General features: G+C 39.0%; 2 long non-coding RNA genes across 4 annotated transcripts in view; one reads left to right on the top strand and one right to left on the bottom strand.

Moving 5' to 3' along the window:
- The window catches only part of LOC113970244, a 65,223-nt gene extending 56,855 nt beyond the window's left edge, over positions 1-8,368 (top strand). For both annotated transcript variants that reach the window (XR_003535094.1, XR_003535092.1), the window contains exon 7: positions 7,484-8,368. This is a non-coding gene — a long non-coding RNA (uncharacterized LOC113970244). The remainder of the gene's footprint in view (positions 1-7,483) is intronic.
- LOC113970245 lies at positions 290-7,497 on the bottom strand. 2 transcript variants are annotated; one of them, XR_003535096.1, is made up of 4 exons: positions 7,189-7,497; positions 6,361-6,452; positions 5,379-5,485; positions 290-891 (listed from the first exon to the last, which is right to left on the bottom strand). It is a non-coding gene; the product is annotated as an uncharacterized LOC113970245 (long non-coding RNA). The 2 variants fall into 2 exon arrangements; XR_003535095.1 differs by lacking the exon at positions 290-891 and having other exon boundaries at positions 5,240-5,485.
- Positions 8,369-27,054: the final 18,686 nt, after the last annotated feature.

The following is a 27,054-nucleotide window of genomic DNA, read 5'->3' as shown; positions in this document are numbered from 1 at the left end:
GAAATCTTTGTCCACCACAAGATGCAAAGTAATTGAAACTCAAGGCTTCTGGCATCTGACCAGAGACATGGAGTCTTCAGAATGTCTCAGCAAATTTAAAGTATTTGATTCTTCACTAACTAAACCCTTTATTTTATATGTATTAAGTCAAAAGGAAGAAAAAGAGGAAAGAGAACAAAACAAATGTTTCAGGGAAGTTCAGCACAAAAGACTAATTTGTAGATGGTAGTAATCATATTCCTTTGAAAAATCTCTTAATGGCATCAGGCAATCCAACTCCTGTAGTTTTTGCAACAACCTATGATAAAAAATTTGCCTTGCCTTGTTGTTTTTTGGTTGGTTGGTTGGTTGATTGGTTTTGTCTTGGCCTTTGTGTGTTTATGGAATTTTCCTCCTTAATCTTCCTTAGATTTAGGATTAGAACTCAATCCTCACACTAGGGTCAGAAGTTCACTGAATTAATCTGTTGATGCTTGGATCCTTGGAGTGGGTTCTATTTTATTATGGAATGCTTAGGAATTACTGAAACTTCAGTGGAGACTGTTAATGAGAAGCTGGAAGTCCACTGACTAATTAATATGTTGTAGTCTCTTTCACTTGGTTTTAGTTCTATACCATGGCCTGGGGGGACATATCTCTTAGGTTTCTGGCAGCAGCCTCATTATTCACAGAAATGGGCAATAACTTCTTCAAATAAAACCTTTTCATTGATCTTAAAAGAGAAATTTTAACTTTGAGCTCTTTATTTAGTTTCATAGCTATCTTTTTTGTCATTTTTGTTATACTGGGACCCTGAGATCTAGTCAAAAAGGTCACATCACTTTGGGCTATGCATCATTAGGACTTGCAGGTCAAATGTGCTTGAGTCAGGAAGTGCGCAGCTGTGAAACTCTGAAACAACAGCAAATACTGAAGTTTAAATGGATGGCATTTCTCCCTAGCAGTCACTTCAGAGTAAAATCACACAATGCCATTTTGGTTCTGGAGGGACAGCTTTCAGATACCTTTCAGAAAAAGAACACAATTCTAACCTATAACCTACAGTCAGTAGAGGTCAGAGCCACAGGCACTTTTAGATGTCCAGTTTCCACCCAGAACTTCCTCTTGAAATCAAGAAGAAAATGCACACTCAAATAAGACATGGTGGTTAATTTTGAACCTTTCAATTGCCTCTATGAAACTAGTTTTTGGTGTCTGATCTACAAAAATCACCAAAACTACCAGCTGGGATTTTCTGACCATAGGGATGGCTGTGGGGATGTTATCTCTGGAGACCAGCGCCAACTCCAAGAGCTGCTCTCTGTCTCACTGAATTGTAGTTTCAGGAACACAAGGATTCACTCTGTATTTTGTGAAACTATCCTAATTTTTCAATAAATATAAATTAGTCAGTGTAATATGAATTTGTTGTGGTTTTTTTTTTTTATTTTCAGGAAAACATTCTCCAGAGAATAAAATAATTGCTGCAAATTTGTGATTACTGTATGGAACAGTTTTGAGTCATGTTATGTAACATCCAGCTGAAAGATTTTGACAACATGCAATGATAAGTATGATGTAAGAGGAATAGGATGGGATAGGATAGGATGGGATAGGATAGGGTAGGATAGGATAGGATAAGATAGGATAAACAGAACAGGTATTCAAACAGCTACCAGTGAGCACCCTGAAAGAACATACTCTTCCTAGGGTTGAAATCTGTATTCACATGGGCTGGTGGAATAGCAATATGTATTCTACATGACCACATTAATTCAAAGAACTGTTTGCATTTTTGGAGGGTGTAGATTATTCAGAGATTTGGTGTTATTCTATCTGTTTTATCAGTTCTTTATTTTCCCCTTGCTTATTTCCCCACTAATTTTCACCTCTGGTCCCTCACATTAGGAGGTCTTTGTCTTCACTGTCTTTGACTTTTGGAATCGTTTGTTCCCTGTAGTGTAAACTGTACTCATGGGAATGTGCCATCAGTTTTCATATACCTCCTGCAGTCTGGAGAAATCACATTAAATTTTTTATATTGGATATTCTCACTAAGACATTTAAGAAACAAAGTGAAAACCAAGTTGAAAGACTTTTCAGTTGTTTGACCCAGAAGCTTCCAATACAGGTGCCCCACAGCAGATTGTGTGTGCCTTTGCTGCATAAACATGTAATAGCAGTCAGTGGCATCAAAGGCTGGCTTTGACACATTCCTCAATAAACAGTTATTTCTCACTAGGGTATTGCAAATCCCTCATATTACAATTTGAATTTTATATTTCTATGACCTAAAAATAGCTCAGGTATGATCTACAGAATCAATGGATATTATAGACATATTTAAGAAACGAAAGTTTTGTCAATGCTTGGAAAATTATGGAAAAATATCTAGTTTACTGCATAGGTTTAAGATTTATTGTTCCCTCTTCTCTGTGTGTACAGAATACAGATATATGGATAATTCCTCCAATGACTTTCAAGGTGGTTTGCTGAATTTTAGAGGACTTAGATACACCATTTTCCAATGGGTTTGAAGTTGCTAAGTGACTAGGTAAAACAAAGGGACCAGTAAGGGATAGACTTACATGAGCACATCCCCGATTGCACTAGGGAGACTACAGGTGAAATAGATGTTTTGACTGTTTCAACCAAGGCAAAAGCATTGGTCACAGCTTAGTTTGTTAGCAAATTCAGCCGTAATTCATCTGTAATAAATCAGGCTTTGCTGCTTCTACTGCTCCCAGAACTGTTTGTTATATGTTTATTTTAGGGTTTGGCGCCTGCCATAAATTTGGGGCTGTTTTTCAAACAGTGACAGTGATATATTAGTATGACTATGTTGGCTCCCAGAAGTGGGACTATAGACATGCTGAACAAACAGAAGCTCATGTTTCCTTTTTCTAAAAAAAAAATAAATAAAAAAAAAATCACCTGTCATGAAATTCATCTGTGATCAGAGTTCATAAACATGGTTTACTGTTGACCAAAAAGGCTTTGAAAGAACTCACTCAAGAACATTTACTGATTGAATTCAAATTAGTGTGCTCCCATTAATTTTTTTTTCTGATAATCTAACTTAAACATTATCAAAATTATCTGAACAACACAGGACTGGATTGTATCTCCTAGGCAGGCTATCAGTGCAAGGACAGTGCAAGACTCTAAAAGCAGCCTTTTCCTTTCAAGACTTTTTCTCTATTTCAGCTGAAGTAAGAGACCTGTTTCCAAGAATAAAATTAAGGAAAAAATATTTTGTTTGCCCTGAAAGTGTAGTGTCAAAAGAATATCCATCTTTGCCAGGAACAAGGTAGGGAAGAATGGAGACAGGGTCAGAAATACAGATCAGGAATGGGGAGCTCCCAGAGACTGGTGCTTCCTTTATGGCCCAGGAGGAATTTTGTGTGCAAGTCTTAGTGATCAGAAAGCAAAAAAGAAATGGCACAAAACAGGATGGGCATACCAGGGTGGGAGAAACAGTGGGAGACCCAGGAGGTGAAGTAGCAGTACCCCAGTGGGGTTGTATCTCAGTGAAAACACAATCCAGAGCAGGCTGGGTATTGAAGCAGAGCAGAGAGGGGTGAGGTGCCGGGGCAGGTGTACAGAGAAAATGAGTGGAAAGCAATGAGAGGGAGAATGGCTGAAACCTGAGGATACTGAACACCCCACAACCAAAAAGAGCAGAAGACAAGTTTCTTTGCTGCTGGAAAATGCTTGCAAAGCTCACTATCCAACTACATTTCTTGTCTCTGGTAGTAGCTGGTTCACGTAGGATATAGACATTGGTTACTTTTAACTAGGGAGATTATAAACCGAGGTGGCTGTGTAAGATGGTGCTTCAGTTCTATGCATCCCGATACTTATTTTTGAAGACAACCCAAATTTTGGTGTTCCAGTGCATTTGAGTTGCTGACTTCGTAAATCTAACCTTGTAGTCTTCTCATAATGTGTTTGTGTTAATAGAGATATATGCTTAAAGGGAAAATGCCAGAAAACAAAGCCTAAATACAAACAATGCAGCTGGCATGAACCCCAAACCAAGAGAGAGACAAGGTTGTTGCTACCTGTTCCTCTCCTCCTTCTCTACCTGCAGCCAGAAAAAAATGTTATGTTTTCCTAAACTGGCACAGATTTCATTTGCTGGCAAGGTTAATGGAGAATAGAAACTCAAGGGTAGCTTTTTTTGTTGCACCTGCTGTGTAAATGGACCATGATGAATTTTTAAACTGTGAAATGTGAGATTTAAAAACAGGAGGAGCAGAAATGGTTATTATTGGTGCTTATATTATTATGATGATGGTCTCAATAAGGCTAGAACACCAAAGCTCTGAACTCTACAGTGAGGAAACTCAGACAGAAACAATTTTAAATCTTCTCCTCCAGATCCCTTTACATCCTTCCTTGTCTATGATAGCACTCGCTCTCTGATCTCCCTTCAAGCTATAAGCACACAGATCGCCAAAGCCATCTTTTTTTCCCTTTTACCTGATTATGACACTTGCAGCTCTGAAACGTTATTTATGCTGTCGTTCTCTTCGTTATTTTCTCCTCTTTGCTATCTCCTTCAAAGACCACGCAGTTCTTGTTCCTTGTTTAATCCCTCTGGCATGCTTCCAAATACCCTTAGTCCTTTGCAGGTGCTTCTCCATCTTTTCTGACAGCTTAGGTGAGAGTTGGCTCTTATAGTTCCAATTATTTGCAATATTTTATCATGTTTGGAGATCAGGTCTGGATGAGCAGAGAAAATGTCTTTCATTGCATAATCTCTTATGAACCTCTTTGGTTTACAAAAAGGAAAATATGGAAACAAAATGGAAACATATGTGAGTTCTTATGCTGATTGTGAAAAGGCTGGGTAGCAGCCCATTGGAGAGAGATGGAGTACTGGAATCTGCACAAACATTCCCTTTTGCTTTGAGGTTTGTTTATCATTGGCATGAACTCTGTTTTAAACAAGCAAATACCAAAATTATCATCGCACGCTTACCTGGATCTAATGATTGCCATCTAGAGAAAAAGCTTTTCTACCACATGTGAAAACAAAGCATGGTTCATAAACATGATATTTGAGAGAAAGAATATGGTCAAAGAAAAACTGGAATAGCTGTTTCTTCCAGAAACTCCTTCCTTTAAAACCATTAGGTGCACTGTGGATGTAGTGGCGTTATATATTCTAATATAATGGAGAATTAAAAAAAAAAAAGAAGAAAGGTTTTTGAACTTGCATTAAAGTTTGTTTGTACATCACCATAGCCTTTTCTCTTTCTACTGGCCAAACATGAAATGAGGGTCTTTGTGTTAAGGGACCAGCTTCACAAACACCCTCCTGGCAAGGTAGAAGGTGTGCCCCTAAGTCACTGGACTGGATCTCAGCATTTTTACTGCAGGTTGTATCATACCTGATTGATTCCCTTCGGCCTCATGATTCTGCAGGGAAGACGAATGTTTATGGAATTACAGCAAGCTGAGTTCCCCAGACACACATACTCTCAAAGCAGGCCTGCTTCTATAGAGTGGAAAAGCTTTGATTAATAGGAATAGCACTAGACTTTAAGGCGCACTTTATTTCATTGATGAACTTTGAGGTGTCTCCAGCAGCAACGGTTTTGTAAACTGTAATCGTTAACATCGCTTATTCAGGATTTACAAGAGAGACTAACATTGCCTATTTTTTCAGGCTGCTACAGGGATAAATAACTGATGTTGAAGAAGCAAATCAGAATCTCTGTGGGAAAAAAAAATAGAAGGAAAAAGAATTGTGTGTGGGTTTTAGAACCAGCAAGGCATTTTTCTGAGGTGCTCGTAAAAGTACATGCTGTGATGTGACTGTGTTATAAAAGAGGGAAGGATGATGTGTGGGCTCCATTATATAATATTATTGCAGAGCTTAAATGGTGAAGGGTCACAATAGAAAAGGGATATCATGGAAATCAATTTGCATCATATACCACTTAGAACATGCAAAAATTAAAGTGTTTGTTCAAAACCACTTCCATAACAGGATTAACTGACAAGGAAATTAAAAATTATGTAAGAGGAAAAGCTGAAGAGATAATCCAGGATGATCCAAAGGATTTTGCAGATATCTCTGTACTGTTAACAATCTTGTCATTAAATCTAGCAATTTAATGAGCTACATTCTCCATTGGTACAAATACAGTTCCATGTACACACTTAATGCGTTTTTTACTTTGACATAGATCTAAGCATGATATACTTGTTTTAGTGTATCATATTGTACATCAGTACACATATATTTAGCAGTGTACTCCTGTTGAAGGCAGTATATCTGTGTTGATTAAAAACCCAAGGATGTGGTTCATAAACCATTACTTTCAGGGATGTCTGAAAAAAGTGCTTGAAATCCTGCTTCATACTCACAGTGATGTATAACACTGGCTTGTATCTGCAGTTTCATCTGTCTCTTGGTGGTTAGTGTTGTCAGACATTTTGACACATTCTTTTTTTATTGGCTGAAAAACAATGTAATAGTAAATAAGAATAAAATGAGCCAGTTGTCTTCACAAGAAAAACATTTTAGGAAAGGTGCTATTATTTCCTTGATGATCAAGTTGACCTATTGAATTTGCATGAATATCTTTGTGGAGTTACATGACTGTATGAATATAGACAGTTTGGGTCCTTCTTTGTCTCACGGGTCACACTAGGAGCAACATGTGACAAAAGCTGACTCTCGACTAGTTTCTTATCATGTGCTCTGTTACAGCCAGTCTGCTGTGGTAGGAATGTGTTACAAAAGTCAGAGAGTGATTACTGTCCTTCCTTCTCCTACCTTTTGCTTGTCTTTTATTGCTTACTGCTCCTGGAGCTTTCTTGAAGCAAATTGAGTGCTGCCCTTAGCATCTCTCCTTGAAGTTTGTTGCTCCAATCAATCTCTTCTTCCCATGAATAATCCCCACTTTCTTTTTTTAAATATTAATTTTTACTTCACTTTGGGCTTCTCTTGCTTCAGCCGGCTCTCTTTGCAACGCAGCACACGTCTCTTCCCCTGAATGTGAAGTGTGCAGATCAGCTCAGTGTTTTATAATGTCCTAATTACTGTACTCACAGGTTATGGGTTATAACAGTACGCCAGAGGGTCAATGAACCTTTTAAGTTAAACGAGAAGATGTATCTTCATGGGACCTAATTAGAAGGTGAAGTTAATAAAGAGAGCAGGGGGAAAAACACAGAAAGAAAGTCAGATACTTTCAAGAACTGTTGAAAGAAGTAATTTACTGGGGTCCTTTTAAGTACTAGCTGGGCTTTAACAAGAGGTAAAGTGTGAGTATCTTTGTGAGAGCCCGATGATGAGAGTTGGAAGTGGCCAAGTGGCAGTTCCCTGGCGTACATCCTTGTGACACGTGCTAACAGGAGAGACAGGAGGAACCAGAGTAACAGCAAGAAGCTTGAATGGCTGCTTGCATGGTGTTGGTAGGCTAAGCAGAGGCTGGGGAAGCAGTAGAAATAGCTTCCTGATGCCTTCTCCTTTAATGCTTCCTAGGAACCTTGTGCCAGAGGAGGGGAACCTGCCTATTGACATGCCTGCATTGGAGGGCTGGAAGTAGAGACAACTTCTAGGGCAAATAAACCCAGAAAGCTTCAGTTGGAGAGCATGGAGACTGTTAGACCATAGACCTTTACTGATGCTATATACTGTTGGACCCCTGCATTTTTACGGGGGCTTTCTGTTGGGATTTTGAAACATTATTCTGAAGCACTGGGAAAAATAACTGCTCCAAGACTCACTATTTCTGAATCATTCAGTTACAATGTTGTTTTTAAGAATTGTACATGGAATGAAAATAGATGATGTCTCTCCCCACTCAGCCTTGGGCAGAAAAATTCATGATGAGTTTGGAATGGTGTTTGTTGTATTTGAAAAAGAAATTTCACTGCACTGATTTCCTTCATTATTAGTGATTCAATACTAAGAATAGAAATCTATTATTCTTATTATTCCATGTTCGTGTTCCTCATCGGAGTTTATGTAAACAGGTCCCCATGTATATGTGTAGAAACCTATTGAATTCTGTATGAACTAAGTACTGGGATGTATTTTTTCCTGCAAATGCAATTTGCTTGAAAGGGCAAGACGCTGGCTTTGACTTTCACACATAAATCTCATTTCCCACTTTGTATATGTTCATGTTATTCTCAGATTCTTTCACCCTTTCAGCATCAGTGCACAGGTCCGAGGTCCTTTTTGGATCCTAAACACAGAGAGGATTCCCGTTCAGTATGTAAGATACACCTACTCCTTAATGTTTGGGTGTTTGCTAAGCACAAAACAAATCTTTTATATTTACTAAATTATTTGCATGAGAACGTCACTTTCTTTATTTTTTCCAATGGTTTTTTTGTCTGTTTAGTTTTGGGTGTTTTTTGTAGGCAGAATGAGAATTAATAAAATTTCTGTGATTTAATTTTCATCACTTGTTGGCAAAAAAAATACAAAGTGTATATTCTTTCTGTTAAATTATTCTCTTAGAAAAATTCTCATCTGGTATATCTTTGTGGACCAGGCATCAAATGGATTCACCAGGCAGGTTCATGGCACTGTCTGTCAGGCTCATCAAAATTATTACTGCTTTGCCCAGTACAAAGCCTTGATGCTTTGAAAGTGTGGGCTTCTGGATGGAATGGGTCATCCATGGAAAGAAGAGCAACCATGATGCTCTGAGAACATCAGATGGACCTACAGCCTTCAAATAAACATAGAACCATAGACTGATTTGGGATGGAAGGAACCTTAAAGACTATGTTGTTCCAACTCCTCTGCCATGGGTAAGGACATCTTCCACTAGACCAGGTTGTTAAAAGCCTCATCCAGCCTGGCCTGGAACACTTCCAGGAATGGGACAAATGTGTCCTCTGTGTGCTCAAGGGCATACAGAATTCAGGCATTGCTACTACAGGTGGTTCATCTCAGCTGGCCTCCTGGCAGCAGCACTTTGTTGACTCCTGTTGGCAAGCAAGGAGTGCAAAGAGGAGCATGCCTGGTTGAATTTCCTTGTTACTTTGGTGTGCCTCAGGATGCTGCTGTGAAAAAGCAATTCCCTACCAGAACCAAGGAGCAGTTTTGAACTTACAGTGAAGAGAAGTCAAATTACAAAGGTCAATATTAAAAGAAAGAGTGCATAAAATATTCAGAATCATGAAGGGAAGTGTTTGGGCAGCCAAATTTGCCTGATGGATCTGGGCTTACCTTTGGTGAGTGACACTGCCCTGAAATAGCTGACAGGGGTGTGCAAGCAGATGCTCAGGCACTGTGTTTTTTTTCTTGTGAGTTTGTTTCGTTTGTTTTTTTGTTGTTGTTGTTGTTGTGAAGGAGTAGGAGAGATTTTGGTAAGTATTTCATCCCCAGATCCTATGCATGACTAAACTCCTTCTAATGGAGCTGAAGCACTTCGGGGCCTGCTGTGAGATGGCATAGTCCAGCAGAGCAGCAAACACAGCTGGTGAGAATGACTATTTATAGAAAATTAAGATAAATCTAGATCTGTAAGATTTGTCCTCTAGCAAGGTACTTGAGATACCTTGTGAGAAAGCATGAGGAAATGGTAAAGTGAAAATGAAGATGACTGAGGAAACTACACCAGCCTTCCCAGGAAATGGGGGTAGTCTCTGTGGGTGTCACACGTGTCAGTGTCCTTGTAGCAGCCTGCCATCATTGATCAGATCAATCTCTATTCAGAAGATGCAAAAACCCTTCTGTAAAGTCTAAAAGAGGGAAGTTAAATTTTTTTATATTGTAATGGATGGGAAAGAATTTGGGTAAAGGTTGAAAAAGGAATTGTTTCTTGTGTGTGGAAGTGACTTGTGGAAGCAAAATACTCGGTGGAAGAGTAGAGTCAGAACACAATACAACATTCCTTCATAAAGCAGTTTTCTGTAGATTTGATTAAATATATTTTTATATTGCTGAGATATACGTTACACTGCTATAAACCTTGCACAGTTGAGATGTCTGTACTGTTTCACATTTATCTTTCCTAAGCTTATGCTAGACTTTTACCAGTCTTCTGCACAGCAATGCTTTTATTGGGTTGGCTTAGACAGTTTGTAAGGCTTTATTTATCACTCATTTTATGCTATAGCAAAGGACCTACTCTCATTGCTTTGTTTTCCAGTTGTTGGTGTAGCTTCACTAAAATTGTTACTTGCATTAGGTTTGTAAAAAGATTAAGAGCTGAACTTCAACTTGTAGGGAATAATGTGTGTGTAATAGTTCATGTATCTTCAATGAATTTGAAGCACTGAATTTGACCACTGAGATGAAAAATATGCTTTTTTTGACGTTATTTGAGGGTTTGGCCATTCATTTCTGTGAACCTGCAGTCTCAGCCTGAATACAGACTTAATTTCTCAAAAGCTAGTCAGTGTTCATGTTGTCTGTGCCAATATTCTCAGGGCATACATTTCCCCATACATTAATAACTCAATTTTCTGAATAAAGCAGGGCCAGTTCAGTTGTTAAGGTTTTGTGGACAGAGGACATGGAAGACTGGTTAGCAAACAGTGAATGCCAATTCACACCTGTACTGAACCATTGAAAAGTCTGAATACTTAATACTGAGCCACAATGAAATGGTGATATTTGTCACTGCAGTGCCTGAATAGCTCCCAAGGCTAAATGGGGAAGGGTTACTCACTCATCTTTTTCAGTAGGAAAGAAAGGTAAGAAATGAGGTTGTCCTTCAGTGAGAATAATTTGTCCTGAGAAAATCTGTAGGCAAATTTGGAATTGAGTTTGCTTCAAGGGCCATTCTGACGTTTTAGCAGAAAGACCAGGGATATTCCAATTGCCCAGTCAGAGGAATAAAATGAAAGCAAAAAGGTTTCTATTTCATGAAGGTCATACCAAACATAGATAACTAACCTAAACCCTCCAGAGTAATTCTAGGCAAAATGTCTTAATTCTGTTCCACAATTCCGCTTTTCCAAATCGCACACAAGTTATCTGTCCTTAGGTTAAATGGTCCTACCAAGGTGTGGGCTGATGGGCTGAAATAAAAATCAATTCCACTGGTTAATTATCAGTTAATCAGTTGCAGTTCTTTAAAAAGTGCACTTATGAAGTTGCTCTGATTAGCAATATAGGGATATTGCATCCCTGGGCTTCCCAAAGTGCCAGGTTTTTCCATCCTCTTAGTCATACGAGGAGTTCCTTTACATTCCCTTGCTAAGGTTACTAAAGACACTTTACTGAAATGTGCCTTCTATTTTGAGCTAGAGACAAATTAGTGCCAAATTATGTGCTTTCGCTGTGCTTAACTGGTGGATAATATTTTAAAATATCACTTTGTAAAAACTCTAATTGTCTCAACAAATCTTTTTTTGGTAAACAGAATCTTCGCATTTCTTTTAGTGCTTTATTTTCAGGCAGTGCATGCTATTGAAATGCATGAGAGGAAATTAAATGCCTGTGATTTAGTAAAATGTTCATTTAAGGAACCGGTGGTTTTGCTTATTAGCATTTTGTAACAATTAGAATGTTTCTTGGTTTCAATTAAGGCAGTATATACCCGTTCCATACACCTGGATTTTCTTAAGTTTAATGTCTCTCATTCTCCCTTTTGCGATAAGCTCAATACTTGGCTAATTTAATTTTTCTTTCTTTTTTTTCTTTTATTTTGGCATCACTCCTCTAAGCTCCAGCCAAGAGGAAAGCATTGCTATGCTATAACATGCAGGATTAGGACATTCCTTAGAAAGCCTAGATTTGCAGGTGTAGGAGGAGAGAAGAAACAAATGATATGAGAGAAAATTAGAAGAAAAAGAAAAAAAATGGTGGTTTTTTTGGAAATTAGGTATTTCCATGTTACTTTTTGATTGAGCTGGAAAATTGACCCAACATGACAAATTCTAAAGATCCTCAGGTCTAAAGACCCTTTCTCAATTAGGTGAATTGAGAAAGTTTCATCTTTACACCCACAATGAAAACGGTTACATGAATCCCTTTGTTTGCCTCAGTTCCTTGGAGCCTCTGCCTGTGCTTGGGCCACTGCTGTGAATCACACGACTCCTCAGACTGCCCACTGTGGCCCACACGCTGTGCCTGCAGAGGTGTTGTCTCCTGGGGAAACAGGACCCATGGGAGTCCTGAGGGCCTATTGTTCCCATAATTTGAGTCAAAGCTTTACTAGCAGATTGGTTAATGTCATCTTGGTCTGAGGCTGTATGTTGGATTTCTTCCCAGTGGAAAATTCTCCCTTATCTCTATCTTCTCAAAAAACAAAATAAACAGGAAAGTATTGAGCAATCTTCAGGTTTTGCAAAAATAAACAGTTGCAAAAACAAATTGGCTTTTGTTATCACTTCCAGAGCACAACTGAGACTGAAACACAGAGTTAAGTAACTTGGCCACGATCACATAAAAACCATGAGTGTAACTATTGAACCCACACATCTTGAAGGTCTTGCCTGCATGAACCCTTAGGTGGGTCTAAAAGTTGGAGTTCATTTGTTGCCACCTCCCTCAAGGTGCATGGAAAATGATTTTGCAGTTGTACAGTCTCTACTTTGTCTTGAGAGAGTAAAAAAAAACAAACCAAAAACCTGAATAAAACAGAAAAACACTTTTTTTTTTCTTTTCTCTTCCTTTTCCTTTACCTTTCTATTTCCTTTGTTCTTTTCAGGTGCAGGAAGACTACAGAGTATTTACAGTCTATTTATTAGCAAGAATTATCCCCCATTTCTGCTAATACATTTAGTGAAGACAAGTTTGCATCATTTCTGCCAAGGGATTTCATATTAGACAGAGGATAATGTTTAACTTTATAGATGCCAGTGATCATTTCCAATGGGAATTTACTACATTGGCTTGATTTTGTGTTTCTGAAACTCTCATTACAGCTGCATCAGGCTGTATATGGCAGTTCTGGGAAAGGAAAAGGCTCAGTGGGGATTTCAGTGTTCCCAGTTTAATGGTTTTTGTTAACAAAAAATAAAAGCAGAGACAGCAATCAGGGATAAGTTTGGAGAGCTGCAAGGAGTCTAACAGGGAATACCCACGGTGGGGATGATTTGAGTTGGCTTGTTTCCCCATGGCAACATAAGACCTCTGGATGTTCCACTGCTGTCCAGGCTGCCTGAGAACGCAGGTGTGGATGGCAATGGGGCAGAGCTGGAGGCAGGCAGGGGAGGAGAAGGAGAGGAAAGCACTGCTGGCAGGGTCTGCACAGGGGCAGCCAGGACCACCAGCTAAGGGCAAATCTGAGATGAGGGGTTGGTAAATCTGCACCTTAATTACGGGTGTCTTGTAAAGAAGTTCTCCTAAAGCAAATGTTCAGTTTCTCAGGTTTCAGCAGAGGGACAGCTGAGCACTTTTTGGAAGCCAGTGGAGAAAAAAATCCTGGCTGCCTATGTTTTAGGAACTTGAGTCAAGTGCCTGATTTCCCCCAGCTGGATGTATAACTCTCTCATCTTCAAACTTTAAGCTACTGAATGGACAGTAGGTGCAGCTGAAGGAGGCAGAAGTAATAAATTCGCCCCTCTGTCAGGAACTGCCTGGTGCAAGTACTAACCAAGGAGGAGAAAGTCCTAGGTCTGTTCCCAGGATTATAGCTCCTCTTTTTTTGTTTGTTTGCAACTGACAATGATTCTTTGGTGTAAAACATGTAGCCAGTTTAAGGGCCAGATGCAGGTTTCCATCTTTCATGAATGTGCCCTAACCATTAGAGTCTTAACCATCTGGGTGAACAAACCCGTGAAATAAATATGACTGAGCGGAGAGGTTTCATTAACCAGATCTGTCATCCACAGATATATTCCAGAATGAACCACTAAAAATCAATTTTGTGCATTCCTTAAATTTAAATTTGCCTTTGTGATAACCATGGCAACTATTACAGCTAAAAAAACCACAAGTGGAGAAGATAAACACTCATTTTAAATTAACAAATGGAAACTACAATGGGAAAATGTGGTTAAAGAACCTAAAGCAACTAAATGTTACTGCATATGATCACTTTGGTGTTTAATACAATCTTCTTTCTTCTTTAACTTTTAATTATAACTATATATTTCTGTGCATTCGAGCTAATTTTCTGCTGGTATGTCAGAATACCAGAGTAGTTTTTGTAGCCTGCTTTCTTTAACTGAAAAAATCCAGAAATAGTTTAATAAAGAGGCTCCAATTTCTGATCTGATTCATGTGCAAGAGCCCAGACTCTCCAGGCTATAGAATGAGATGTATAAAATTCCACATGGCTTTCAAGGGGTGAGGGAGCAGACAGATGCCTACATATCCTTCAGGAGGTAGTCCTAGCACAAACAAAGTGGTTGTAAGGAGATTTATGGTTTAATGGAGTAGGTTTTAAAGCTGTCTAGAGACCTGCCAGTGCAGGTACACATTGATGAGTGTATATCAATACACTCCTAAGCATCCTACGTACCTAACTTTTGTAATATCTATGGAAGTTAGGTACCTACCATACTGAGCCAAGTTAATAAATCTCCCTAGCTGCTACCTGTGCTTTGAGATGTCCAACAGGCCTGTGTACTTAGTTTCAGCCTTACATATTAATATCACCTGTGAAAACAATATTCGATCATGACTGCAAAATCTAGCCATACTGCGTAGTATTTACCATGCAAATGATTGATAAAATTAGGGGCATTGTCACTAAAATGAAAATACTTTGTATACCTCTAGATGTAAGCTACCATTTTGGATTATTTTTGCAGCAATGGTTCAATAGAAATCCATGCCAGTGACTATGGAGTGGTGAGGGACAAACCTAGCTGTTCTGGCAAGACCTCACAAATACTGTTCTGCAAGAAGGAGCTTTTCTCCCCAGCAAGTCTTTTGACCACAGCTGGCTGAGAGGAAATCAGAGCCAATGCTTGGAGGAGAGACTACAATTTGTGCACCTCTGAGTCCCCTATGAGAGGCATTGGCAAAAGCTGGAGTGTAGGCAAAAAAAGAGAGGCAGAAGAGCTGAACTGAAATACTTTACCAGTGGGCTATTGTCTCTAAAATATTCATGGTTTTCTTTCATTAAAATTTTCCAACTTCTAATTAGAATTGGATGGGCAAGTTCTGTAAGAATGATTTTGGCATAAAAAGCTGTTTTTCCGTCACCATGTCACCACATGGGAGTTGCATAAGCCTCCATTCTCTTGTGTGATGTGGACTCACCAGGAGAAACAATAAGATCATTTGGTTTCTGAATAGGGCAGGGTACCATGAAGGAGAAAGACAGTTTGGGGCTGAACTGACATTTGACTAATGTTTGAGGAATATTCAATAAACTGCTTGGTTTTTTTCAACTTGGGAAATACTCTGTCAACACAAAGCCTTTCAACACTCTTGATTATTTTTTTTCTCAGTATTTCTATTTAGCAGCAACCGAAGAAACTCTTAACTACAGTGTTAAAGAAAAAGTCAGATTTGGATAACCCCTAGGGTGGTGATTCTAATATTTTACGATTTGAAGAAAAAAGACCCCTTCCCCATCTAGGCTACATACTGAAAGTGTCTCCTGTTCTATGAGCCCTTCTGGTCTTCTGCAAAGGGAGAGCACCAGTGAAGGCTCAACAACAGCAATGCTTTCTTCACTTTCTCCACAAATGAAACATAGGAATTTTGTTCCTGGATGGCTGCATGAGGAAACTGTTGACTCTTGTTTAGGTCACAAATCTCTTAAAAGGTAAGGACACGTGAAAAGTACCACTAATCCAGACACCAGAGTGACAATGTAGGCCAGCTGAAGAACCAAACTTACATTTTTTATGTAAAACTTTAGCTTTTCCAAAAATCTTTGAATAGAGCTATTCTAGATAAACTTATTATACTATCATAATTTACCTGAAAAGTCTATTTGCAAATTCAGGATACTTGCATCCAGAGATGCAGAGCAGTTGTACAAATAGTTTAAATATTTATTTCAGGTAATGAAGAGACTAAAAAAACTACAGATTATTTTTACAAATTACAAACATAAAAGAGGATAAATGCATATGATATATAACCTTGAAATTGTTTCATGCTACCCAGCACTGTGTCTTCCTTTCCATTTGTCAGTGACAGTGAAAATTATTGAGTGGATTCTCTTGCAAAAGAGTTTCACCAGGAGTGAGATTAAGGCAAAGTCACCAAGCGGAAATTGAAATAAACCCTCCTTTATCTCTGTTTCTTTGCAGCACAATTACATTTCAGTAATTTTGTTTAGGATGTTTTTTATATATTGCTCATTTGAGACTCGCTGAATAATTTCATGAGAATAACTATGTTGTTACTGGAAGAAGTTTCTTGTTGTTGTAAACAGCAGGAAAAAACAGTTATTAAAAACTGATAAAATATTGGTATTTTTACTGCAAAATAACCAGTAGCTATTATTGGCACTACTTAGAGTTCATTTAATTTACTTTGTTTTCAGTTAGGGTTGTGCATACAGAAAAGTTTGCTTTGGGTTTTGCTGCTAGCTGAACAGAAGCAGAGTGAGAGATACAGCACTTCAATGCAGTATTTATGGGGAAAACACCACGCATTCCTGCTGGAGCTAGTAAAGCTGCCTGTGGCTAAGGCTGCTTAATATTTGCCATTAGCTCTATTTTCATTGCTTTATTGCTACACAGAACTGCTCAAGCTGAAATTTGCTATGCTTGCCTCTGCCTAAGGAAGGGTTTTTTGAAATATTTCAACCATAATTCCTCAGCTGTTTTCCAAGAGCGAATTTAGGAAGAATAAGTAACATGTAAGTGGTTTCTGCTTCTCTTGGGCAGTGTGCTAAAGACTAGCAAAAGGCTGAAATTCATGCTGTGCTGCCTGTAGAGAAACACTTCATTACCCTCTGCCAGAACACACGGTAACACGTCTGTCTCTCTGGAGACCACATCAGGATCTACAGGGTCTGGTGAGGATAGGGGTGCACATTGGCAGGACCAAATGGACAGCTGCCACTGGAAATTCACAATTAGTTGGGTAAAGGGGGCTGGCTGGAGAAGAGGAGAGAGTCCAGGGAGACCTTCCCTTCCTCCCCCATATACAGTGGCAGAGCAGCAGGGATCTCCATCTGCCCTCCCCATATCTAGGAGAGTCACCAGTGTGGCTTCTTGGCCAAGGTGCCACACGGTGGCACTGGGTTCCCATGACCACTCAGGAGTGTTAGTAGCAAAAAATTGCTTTAACAAGTCAACTGACTTGGCTTGGTTATCCCTAGCACAGTGATTTCAGCTGCTGCACAAATACAAACTAAGCGCTCAGTCCCCCAGGCAGTCACTGGTTTCCTGGGGTTAGTGCCACAGTTCTTCACACCAGGATGCTCATCGCTTGGAGTGACTCACTAGCTCTGGATATCATTGAGATTCAGACTTGTTCATCTGAAAGCTGCTGCTGAAATTCCTGGCAAGTGTCTCCTCATTAGCAAGAAGTCGGTTTTGACTGACCTCTGCTCCTGGCACACAGCCTGCCTGGATGGCACAGAGGTTGGAGGTCAGAGCCTCCTGGCCTCTGTTCCTGCCCATGGACCATTCCTTGAATGAGGTCCCAGAATGATGATGGTGGAGGCATTGTTAGTCCTTTTTCTCTGACCTTTTAACATAGCTATGGTGGGACAAGGTCTGGCTAAATGGTCAGTCTCTGAAAAGACTTGCTCAAGTCCAGTTTTTAAGGTTTCTCTAACCGTCTTATAATAAGCATGTTCCTCTGTGTCTTGGCTCTTTCCTAACACAGTGTTGAGGCAAAGTAAGGTAGTAAGTGCTCAGGAAGGGTCCAGAAAAAGTTCTTGTTGCTATCGCTGCTGAAGTTAACAGCTTTCTATCTGTCTCTCAAGCAACTGAGGGCTCCTACTTTTTTGACAGATGGATAATGGAAGAGGCTGCAGAAAGTCAACTCTGACATGGTTAGGGATATGACCTGATGCCACTGTTACCTGTTAAGCCACTGCCTTTGAGAATAAATTTGTCAAGGTTGTGCTTGTGCTGGAGCTGTTTATAATCTTTCCAGCATGAAGAAAAAAATCCCCTCATTCAGAATTCAGAGTCTGCTAACAAATAGTTGTGTAGATCACTGGCAAGGCATGAACAATTTCTCCTGTCTAGATGTTTGTCCACCACACCTGTAATGACCCTGGCCAGTTTGTCTTGTTGGATCCACTAGTCATCCCAACTATTAAAGTTCTCTTCATGTGACATCTTGGAACTTGATGTTATTTTATTTCCATAAAAATGCTTTGTTCCTTTGCAGCAGAGACAAGGAATGTTCTTAGAGAGTCTAATGACTAATTCACATGTGCCTCTCTTTTTGAATTTAACTAATTACTTTGAGCAAAAGATAGATCATACTACTTGTCCTCAGAATTCAGGCTATTTCTACAATTAAAGATGATATTTCTGCAATTAAAACTGACTTTTAAAGGTGGCCTAGTGTGTTTTTCATTTTCTCATTATAATTTTCTACTCTAAAGAATTTTCTTGTCTGTGAGAGAAAAAAAGACCTGTGTGCAAAACTGAGCAGTAGTTTTATCACTACTTTACTTTTGCTTTCTTGCAACAAAACCTCATTTCATATTCTTACCCCATCATTACTGTAAAATAATTTCAAACTTATTTGTAAAGAGATCCAGCCTTTATATTGCTGTTGTGATGAATCTCAACTTAATTCAGGAAGTCCGTGTTCAAAAAATATCTTAAGCTGGTGTAAGCCGAAGTCTGACAAATTTTTCTCCAGCTGTATAGTATGTTACCAACGCATGTCCATTCTATGAGAGTCACAGGACCTGTCAGAGATTATTACCCTTATTTTAGGGTCTTCAGAGGGACCATGCTTTCTGCATCTCACTTGCAGACTTTAAACATCATTTGCAACTTTGAGCATGGCTGTAAGTGCCACATGAGATCCCCTGGGTCTAGGGTGATTTGACTGAGTGTGAGGGCTTTCTTCTCACTGTCTGGCACCAAGCTGCAGAAAGCAAACCCCAGTCAGCACCTCTTTGCATCATCTTAACACTGGGCAGACATTTGTACTGATGTAGTTGAAATCCAGTTGGATTTCTGGCTGATGGGGATAACTACATGTTGTCCTTATAGCTTGGAGATAGGTGAAAAAAATTATTTTTAGTATCTTGGAGACTGTCTCTGCAACTGGTTGGAAAAGAACGGAGAGATTTAGCAACCTCTCTAGAATCATAGGATCGCTGAGGTTGGAAAAGAACTCTAAGATCATCAAGTCCAACCTTAAACCCCAAGCCCACCACTAAACCTTGTCTCTAAGTGCCACATAAACACACCTTTTAAATACTTCCAGGGATGGTGATTGAACCAATTCCCTGGGCAGCCTATTCCAATGGTTGACAACTCTTTAGGTGAAGAATTTTTTTCTAATATCCAATCTAAATCTTCAAAGAAAAGTGAGATCATTTGCTCTCATTCTGTCAATTGTTACTTGGGAGAAGAGACTGACCCTCACCTCTCTGCACCCTTCTTTCAGGTAGTTGTAGAGAGTGATAAGGTCTCCCCTGAGCCTCCTTTTCTCCAGGCTTAACAACACCAATTGTTTAGCTCTTCATAAGACTTGTGCTCCAGACCCTTCACCAGTTCCATTGCTCTTCTCTGGACTCACTCCAGCACCTCAATGTCTTTCTTGTAGTGAGGGACCAAAAACTAAACACAGGTTTCAAGGTGCAGCCTCAGCAGTGCCAAGTACAGAGGGACAGTCTCTGCCCTGGTCCTGCTGGCCACACTATTTCCAATACAGGCCAGGATGCCACTGGCCTTCTTCGCCACCTGGGCACACTGCTGGCTCATGTTCAGCTGTTGCTGACCAGCCCCCACAGGGTCTTTTCCTTTGGGCACCTTTCCATCCATTCTTCCCCAAGCCTGGAGCATCACCTGGGGTTGTTGTGACCCAAGTGCAGGGCCTGGCACTTGACCTTGTTGAATCTTATACAGCTGGCCTCGGCCCATCGATACAGTCTGTCCATATCCTTCTGCAGAATCTTCCTACCCTCCAGCAGATCAACAGTCCACCCAACTTGGTGTCATCTGCAAACTGACTGAGGGTGCCTTCAATTCCCTTGTCCAGATTGTTGATAAAGATATTAAATAGAACTGGCCCCAACACTGAGCCCTGGGGGACACCACTTGAGACCTCAAGTGTGGGAATCCACATGTGTCCATTGTGCAGAGTTTCTAAATCTTTCTGGAAAAAAAATTAGTTCACTTCACAATTACCTTAATCATGTCTGCAGTATTTAATATCTTCCTTAAAAGATTTTTTTTCACGAGCTTCTTGCATTACACAAATAAAATAGTTTGTTCGCTAATCATATGGTAATTCAAATTATTTCTGTGTGGTACAGTTTAATATTAGCATGCTCTGATAATTGCTAGAATTTAATTTATTTCAATATGTATCTGCATGTTCCACAGGTCTCTCTCTTTCTCTGTCCCATGGGAGAAAATGACCTTATCACTTCTTTCCTTGCTAAAATTTTGCTCTATTCCCCAGATACCAATTGCATTTCCTTTCAGATTTGTCTAATTGATTGATGGAATTAAACTAAATTCAGAGCAATTGCTCTCAACCTTTAAATAGCAGCTGGGTTGTGGCTTCTATTTCAGACTTGAAGAGGAGCCAGTGTTCCCAAAAGGGCTGTTGTGCCAAAAGCCTGCCTGCTTTGCCCAAGGACTGGTTTTCCTTTTTCCCCAGAAGCCTTGGTTTGCACACAATCTCAGACCACTGAAGGTACAACACTGCCACTTTAGAGTCTCTACCATTCTAGGCAGAATCTATTTCATGTTAATTCATACTAAAAAAAACATTTTTTGAAGATTGCACTCTCCTGGATGGTAGCCAAAGCTGCCTGTGTCCCATCAGTATGCTGCAGCACAAAGTACAAGCTTCAAACAGGACTAATATACAAAGTCAACAGAAATTATTATATTATATTAAGTTCATAGCGTCAATTTAATTAATAAAAGCATAGCAACAGTTTAAAATTAGAACAGCTCTATCTATTCTGTGCTTTAAAATCAGTTTGCCTCCGGAAAGTGGGGTAGGATTTCACTCCATGTTTTTGAAGGAACTTGGTTCAGATTAACCTGTTAATTGCCCTTTAGAGCTGATGAATTTATTTCTTGTACCATATTAGCTGTACTGCAGATAATACTGGGATAATACTTCAATAATCAAAATAATGAACTTTTGAAGCCATGCTATTTCACTGTATGGTGTGAATATGCAGTTCCCATTACAAACTCACAGGTGTTTCCAGTATCTGAATCATACAGGGAGGTATTGCCTTGGAATCTCAATTATCCAGACACAGGAGAAGCTTAAACTACTTAAAGAAAGGAGAAAAATATATGGCATCCCAATACTGCTTGTTATGCACAGCATTCAAACCTTGGTGTCCATCACTCACCCTTTAATATTCAGAAGGAAGACAAAGCCTCTCTTGGGCACTCCTCTAAATAAATAGGTGTTTCTTTTTTGTGAGATGCCTCTCCCAATGTCAGGATTAGCCTCTCTTGTAGTTTCATGATATGAGGGGGTTGTATCTCAGCTTGAGGGGGAAAAAAAAAGAGGGAATCTTTATTGGCACACTCAAGAATGGAGAGGAAGTAATTCCAGAAACATTATAAAAGCTCAGACACCTCAATAAATTAAGGTTGGAAACCTCCTTCAGTCAGCATTAAACTTCAAAATTACAGCTTAAAAGCCAAATACAGCAATTGGCTGCACCATTTGACTTTTTACTGATATATATCTGCTTTGAGATGGTAAAGTCAAAAGCAGAGCTGACTGTACTTGTCTTTCACTTACTTTCCTTAAAAGGTTAAAAAGAAGTCAGACTTTCATGTTGGGGCTGTTTTAAAATGTGTCACCTATTCAATTGAAAGAATCTGTCTATGCCCTTTGAGAGCCCTTCTAATTATAGATGCTGAAGTGTCCTTGAGCTTTGAAGCAAATGCTGTTATCGAGTTCAATATATTGTACATTGGAGATGACTGTTTTATCTTTCCATCCAAAAGTGCATTTTCAGTTTTTGGTCACAGATTAACTTTAATTACCCCTTCTAAAGCTAAAGGCTCTGTAACCACCTTAAAAGACAGGCATAATTCATTTACACACAATGAATTTTCTTCTTTTAAAAGTGACTTTTTCCAAGCAATGAGTTCTTATTTCCCAATGTTGTATTCATTTGATCACGGTGATGGAGTTACCGTTTTGCACTTGCTGAACTGATTTTATCAATGTTTTGACTAAAGAGGTCTTAGCTACATACTTCTTTGATGTAGTTTAAACAAACTCTTTATTGTTTGGTTATTTTCTCTGTATTTTGGAGTATGTAATTCTGTGAGTGCAAAAATTGTAAGGAAGAAACACTGGTGCTAGAAAAAAAAGCCAAATTCACAAACATAACAGAATTATTTTAATATAGCTATAAAACAGGTTAAAAAGGTTTGTAAACAGAAGTGATATTGGTCAGGCTTTCTAACACAAATGATCTCCTTTCAGTCTGAGATAGAAGCAGAAATCTTTCAACTAAGTGGGGTGGAGAACATTTGTTCTAAGTTTAACTTAATTATATTGTTCAATTAATTAGTAACTGCTGGATTCCTGGAGCATATAGGTGACCTCCTGATCGTGAGGACTGAAAGTCTGGTTTCACTCATTGACTTCAACATAAAGCCATTAATCACCACTCTCTTCTCTTATACCAGCACCGTCCTTCTGGATGCCACAATGAAAATAAGCAGCAATAAGTTAGGAATTATCAGCTGCCATGGGCTGATACAATTACCTCCACAAACCAGCCGTCAACCACAGGTCACCAAAAAGTCAGGGGTGCAGAGCCAGGTCCTCGGGTGCTTCTGTGAGTGCTCTTTGCAGAGCACTTGTGGCCCCCACCTTACTGGTGAAAAGGGACCTCTGCCCAGGGAGAATGTTCCTCTGAGGTGAGAAATTAAACTGCTTTTTCAACAGGTGTGATAATGTGTGTGCTGCTCCCTGCACATTTTCCTCACTTGCATTCTTGGACCATCAAAGCTATAATGATGCCATTACTACTTATTTAACCTGTCAGAGTATTTTACTGAGTTCTTAAACTATCAACCCAGAATATGGTGGTAAGTTGTGCTGATGGAGTTTATTGTTCATGAAATACACCTTTCCAATTCTAATGTGCATGTATTTTCTTCCTTGGCAGTACGATCTCCAAAAAAACCCCAAAGATTTTAAATGGAGAAATGCAGAATTCCTCAGGATTTTTAAAATCTTATCTGTCAGTTCCAGAGGGATGTCATTTATGCATAGTTCCTCCTTTAACAATGTCAGTTACTTTTTTATTTGAAAGTATTTTTGAAAAATACCAGACTCTTAACAATAGAACTCCACAAACCTCTATGTGCAGGTCACCTTCTTAAGTCATTGGGAGATTATATTCAATGAATAAATTGCAACAACTTGAACATTACAGAAGTTCTCAGGAACAAGAGTGTGCTGTACAAGAGTATTTTAGGGATGACATAATAAGATAGGCACTCTGATAGCTGCTTTGGCTGATCTCCTAAAGCCAATAAGCTGGTACAGTAAACACCAAAGGCAGCTTATTATGCATTTTCTGCTTGATCACAGATTAAACTGAATGTGAAGAAAAAACTTCAGACAAAGAAAGTTTCTTTGTGTTTCCCCAAGAAAGTGACTCATCTGAATTGTGGTGGAACTACATCTTTCAGCATAAATGAATACCATAGGTCTCGAAATTTCATGTTATTAAAGTGATTATATATTCCATATGCATTAATTCTGCAGGAGGTGAGGTATAGATTTCATCTTTTGTGGCTACCAAACACCCAGGCCAGTTACAAAAACTTAACAACATGTGAATGAGAAATTTCAGTTTTGTGTCAGATAGCACATACTGAGTAGACATAGTGCTTAAAAAAATTGCATCATTGCTGCATCTATACCTGGAGTGATTATTTTGATTTAGTTGTGGATTTATAGGAGAGAATGCCACCATATCACTGACATACTACAAAATCAAATTCCACGTCTCAAATATTTCAGTGGGTTTCCCTCGCTGCTGCTGTGCACTGCTGCCCAGGACATGCAGGTTTAGTGCCATTACTGTACTTGAAGTGGATAATAAGGTGAACTGCAAGCCTTCTAGGCTTTTTCCCATCTCTATTTTATGCTTTTCTGAAGAGGAGTAAGTACTCTGAGTCACTGATCTGGAAGTAGTTTCTCACATCATTTTTTTTAAAGAGAAAACAAGTAAAATATGCCAAAGACTGAAAGATAGGAACAAGCTAAAACATATGTTGTGGTTTTATAGAGAGAACATGTGTATATTCTCACTTTTCTTTGTGTTGTTGAATATCACACAAACCAAACAAAGGATAACTAGCCAGGATTTGCTTATTGATATTGCTGATCAAAGAACAATAGAATCATTTAGATTGGAAAATACTTTTAAGACCAGCAAGTCCAACTGCTAACCCAGCACTGCCAAGTCCACCATTAACCATGTAAAGGTGGGTCACAAGACCTCAACACAAGACATTTAAAGCACTTCTAAGTTTGAGAACAAACTAAATTGTCTGTAAAATCAACCAAAAAAAGCTATCATCTAAATTGAAGATATGCTAATGTATTCTCATAGATTTGACAAGAATAAATGCACCATGATCGAAGTATAGGACACTCCTTGTTTCTCTAGGTTATTGAGATTTCTTTCCATCTAAACAGCCCTGACTTTTACCTCTCATATGCACAAGGAATCCAATGGCTAGCATGAACCTGGAGCTTTCTCCATTCTGTGACAGAATCTCTGATAATTAAATGGCAGACATTTGAAATGAAATGAAAAATTGAAGCTGACAAATACATTGAAAAAGAGATATGTAATCATCTCAAGGTAATATCACTCTATTTTACATCCTGCAACCCCTTAATAGATATTGTTACTCTAGAAATCATGCCCATTATTTTTCAAAACCTGTATCTTAGGCATCTTATTAACCAGTAGAAACCATAGGATGGTAGAAGTGCTGAAAACTTTAAAAAAAATGAAAGTACTTTCTCCAGGACGCTCTAGTTTTTTGCAAATCTCTCTCCAGTTCCAGCAATCAACCTTGCTATATATTATCATATCACACATTTGGGGGCTTTTTTCAGCATTCCTTTGATTTTGTTATATTGAGAAATATATTTGGATGAAGAGGAAACATGGACTAGTGACACTCTTGGAATGACATTATCAGTAGGGTTGAAGAGTGAGGCAGTTTGTGAATGATAACTAGGGATTATATAGAAAGAATTTAAGTAACAAAACTATGAAAGACATTGTGAGGAACACTGAAACAAAGATATTGCATTTATACGTAGCCTATAGCCTAGATTTCATTTGCCATTGTATAGTCCCTCAAAGATTTCCATACCATAAGGAAACATTTTACTAAATCCTTTTACATAAAAGCTTTACTTATTTCTCTGCAGATTCAGACTAGATTTCCATTTCCTTTAAGTACCTTTACATCTCATTTTGAGATCACAGGTTAAATACTTTCTTGGAATTTCTTAATTAAGAATAAACATAATGTAATTTCTGAGTATATTCTGCCAAATTTCTAAAGAGATTGAGGCTGTCTCAGAGGCAAATTGGTACTTTACACAATATTAACTTCACAAACAGAACTGTTAAGGACTTTTTTGAGTCCAGTAATCATTGATTCCAGACTGCTAAACAGCCCATTGTCAAAATCGGTCCTCCCTACTGCAGGGGAAGGGCTAGAGCATCCCAGCATCCCCCAGCCCCTCCAGCACAACCCAGCTTCCCGTGTCAACTTGGACAGGCAGGAGTGGCAGGAGCAATGTGGCCACGCATGTGGTTCTGCAGGTCCAGATGCACTCACATCTCCTCCATCACTGAGCACTGCGGCAGAGAAATCATCTGACTAGTACAGCCTGGCATTTTGTCTCCAAATGAGTGAAATAATGCTCTACAAAACATCTGGACTTTTCTGTCTGGCTGCTTGAGATCTCTCTTTGATCCCCACATGATCAAAGACTACTCTGTGTTGTACCAGGCAACTGATGAGCACTCCCCCCACACATTTGGGGGCCACTTTGGAAATAAAATCTTTATCACAGGTTTAAAAGACTGTAATTAATTCATTAAGTTTCTTCTCTTACCTTTTCTCTTTCTCCCCCCCTTCTTCTTCTTCTTCTTCTTCTTCTTCTTCTTCTTCTTCTTCTTCTTTTCTCTTCTTCTTCCTCTTCTTCTTCTTCTTCCTCTTCCTCTTCTTCTTCCTCTGCTCCTCCTCTTCCTCTTTTTCCTCATCCTCGTCCTCTTCCTCCTTCTCCTTCTCCTCCTCCTTCTTCCCTTCTTCTTCCTCTTCATCCTTTTCCTTCTCTTCCTCCTCTTCTTTTTTATCTTTTTTATCTTTCTTTTTCACATTGTATAATTTTGGAATATATCTTCTCACTTTTGTTCCTGGTCCATAACAAGACCGATGATTCACTGAGGCCAGCAGTAGTATTTTTCCAGCCACCCTTGCTCTCCACACATTGGACTCCAAGGTGAAGGTCTTGATGACTTCTGGAGGCCACAGTGAGAAACGTTTGAAGTTTTTGCAAATGTTTCTGCAAGAAAAGAGTAGAGCTGCAACAAATGTAAGCCAGTGCTCTCCATTGCCATTAATTGTGATACCTCACTAAGGATGAGTTTCAATATATAGAAAGCAAGGATGAGGATGGAGGAATGATTTTATCAAAGACCAATGTGCCTGATTTAGACAGGAAGACAATATCTCTGGGTCTGCCACAATGCACATGAAATATATTGTGGGGCATATTGAACCAGCAGGAAACTAAGTATGATTTTTCAGGTTTTCTCATGATCTTTCATGCTACAGAAATTCAAGTAAGTTCACAAAGCCTCCTTTCCAAGTCTGATCCCTTGCCATTGTATTAATCTTATTTGACTGCTCAGACAAACCTCTGTTTTAATGATTTTCTTTCTACAGAGTAGTTTAGAGTACTGTAAACATGTAATTCAGTCCAGTTCGCCTTTACTTAAAGGCAGTAGAAATCAATTATAATCAGTGACAAATGATAAA

This window comes from Neopelma chrysocephalum, unplaced genomic scaffold (genome assembly GCF_003984885.1).
Source record: "Neopelma chrysocephalum unplaced genomic scaffold, ASM398488v2 Primary Assembly neopelma1_76, whole genome shotgun sequence".
Lineage (NCBI taxonomy): Eukaryota > Metazoa > Chordata > Aves > Passeriformes > Pipridae > Neopelma > Neopelma chrysocephalum.
The sequence above is the reverse complement of the archived record's forward strand: the minus strand, read 5'-3'. Positions and strand labels throughout refer to the sequence as shown.